Raw genomic sequence first — 2,835 nt, 5'->3', positions numbered from 1 at the left:
TGGACGAATGCCGTTTTACATAAAACCTTGCATTGTTTCCAAACAACCTTCCTCGAACTAAGTATCGGATATCATAATTTAGGCTATCGTATAATGCTTCTCTCTAGGTCCAGGTCCTTTAGTATGGATGCTGGTCAGGGCTTTTCGGCGTCTAATCGTCGCTCCTCTGGCGTAGGGGCGTATCTCAATTACCGCGTGAACCCCAGAAAGTATGGACTTACATGCAAAACAGGGCTCACGTGGAAATTGAGATGTACGCCCTTACGTCCGAGGGGCAACGTAATGTGCTGACTGCAAGAAATTAGTTTCAGCCGATTAGGGAATAGCTAAATTTGGTTTAAAAGCACGACTTTAACTGCATATTGACGCATTTAAATCAAAAGGAACTGTATCAATTCTGAACCGTACTCTGAGATTCCATCTGAATACATGAACAGTACTGTTCATGTATTCAGATGGGATTTCAGTTGGATGGGGGCTCACGTTTAAATTGCTTTAGTCCCTTTTGCTTTAAATACATTCAATATACATCAAAATATGAAACATTACAGTGCAATTAATTATGTCTCATTGGGATTTTTGGACAGTGATTGGGACCCCCTCCCCCTTTCCCATAGAACTTAACTTTAAAACATAGCAATACATATCTCATTTGAACGATGTTATGTGCTTATTTTTGTTTTTACAATCCCCAGTCTCAGTTTTGAATAGCTCTCAGAAATGGTCTCCAATTTTTTTTAAAAATTCGGTTAATCATTTCTTTCTGATGTGAATTGTGCGGAGGCCATGGTATACTGGATTCACGGTAGTTATAATCATAGGGTTGTCGCTCAAAAAATGTCGTAAGTATAAGTTTCATGTTAATAAGAAACGTTCTTTCTATTAACACCTTTGAGCTTCTCGTTTTCAGTTTAGACTGCTGTTTTGATATTATTTAAGCTGGTAAACGCGTTCCTCGCTAAAGTGAGGTTTCTCGTTCAGAAAAACTAATTCCATGGGCTTGGCTTACAACTTACAACCATGTTCAGTTTCAGGAAACCATAGCCAATAAGGATCGGGCACGCTGAGAAAAAAGCAATAAAACAAACTAATAAAAAAAAAGTGAAAGTGAGCCGAAATACAATCTCCTGAGCCATGGGCCATGAGTCAGGGTTGCTGAAATGGTGGATTCATTGGAATTGCTAATATGAAACCTTCAGTGGTGGCCCAGGCCCATCCTCCGAAGAACCTCGGGTCTGTTCTGCCGCGACGCGCCGCGCCGTTTTTAGCGAAACCAGTCCGTTTGAAGTTCCCCGCCGGTCACAACCGTGGCGCTTCGAGTTGAATTATCTTTTTCTGGCTGAATGGGTTCATTTTACTCACATCATGCGATTCCATCAAGCTCCCGTCAAGAGGAATCACATTTTTTGGGATACGGTTTTACTCTTGCTCAAGTCGACGCAGCCAGAAATGGGCAGCGTTTAACAAAATACAACCAACTCGTAACAAGAGGGAAAAGATCGGTTACACGAACCCTAGTGCGATCTTATATATCGGTCATACTCTAGACTCGTGTATCCTGGTAAACATTGGCTACAGGAGCAGCTGCGTTCTAAAATACCATAGGAATTATTATAGCTGGCTATAGAAGGCGATAGAAAGTAATAGAAAATCATACAGCCAGGCTGTGCGAAGCGGTAAAAAATTATATAGTTGGGCTATAGCTCCTACCGCTGAGCTGTATAGTTTATCGCTTGGCTATTGCTCATTATGGCTGTTGGCTATTTCCTCATCGCCATCGGCTATAAAAGGCTCTCAGAGATTGTACCACCGGCTATAGAAAGCTGAAAGAAATCTTATAGCCAGCTTTTCAGTCTATGGTCTTTCGGAACACAGATCCTACAGCCAATTTTTACCAGAGTGAACGACTGAACGTGCTCCCGTTAACATGACTGAACTTTCTAACGAAGCCGAACCGTAGAAGTGGTTAAGATGAAATGGTTAAATTTGAAAAATATCGATTTTTCCCGGAGTGCACTGCGCAAAAGTCGAGGCTCCACCTTAGATGAGATTTCTTGAATGGGTCAGTTGCACTGGTCACAGAATCGTGTTTTGATGCTTCATTCTTGTAGATAAGCTAAAAATAAGAAGATGCGCCAAACAGCAATGTTCTACGCTGAGTATTAATCGAGATATCGCGCTTGGAAAAATTAGGTTTATGACGTCATCCACCGCGGTAGTTACACCCTTGGTTTCTTCCACCATGCCTCATCCAAGTTTCACGTTGAGTATAGTGCAAATGTGTGCATCACTGACTGATGGAAGCAAGTTGGAGGAAACCAAGGGTGTGACTACCGCAGTGAATGACGTCATAAACCGATTTTTTCAAGGCGCGATATCTCGGTAAATGGTATTGAATGCAGAAATTTGCTAATTGGACTAGTCTTATATTATTTTCAGCTAATATACAAGAATTTAGTATCAAAACACGCTTCGGGGACCACCGCAATTGACCCATTCTAATAAAGGGAATCCGGCGTTTCAGCTAATTCCGGTGAAACGGCAGTCAGTTCTTCCTCAGTGCAACAGAGTACATCCCCATGACGTCATAACCGAAGGTGCCGATCTCGCTTTCCTCCAGCCTAAATCGAGGACCCTTGGATTTACCGAGGCGATAACTCGAAAAACGACGGCCGACCGTCCTGACGTGTTCCGCAGGGCCCTCCCGTTGCGCGCCGACCGGGCTTACAATTAAACGCCATTAAATTTGTGCGTCGGGGCCCCGACTCCGGAGGGGGGGGGGGGGGGAGCGATTGACCGCCCCGGCCAGACTCACTTTTTGCACTTTTTTATGGG

The sequence above is a fragment of the Bemisia tabaci genome, chromosome 8 (genome assembly GCF_918797505.1).
Source record: "Bemisia tabaci chromosome 8, PGI_BMITA_v3".
NCBI lineage: Eukaryota > Metazoa > Arthropoda > Insecta > Hemiptera > Aleyrodidae > Bemisia > Bemisia tabaci.
Note: the sequence above shows the minus strand (reverse complement) of the source record.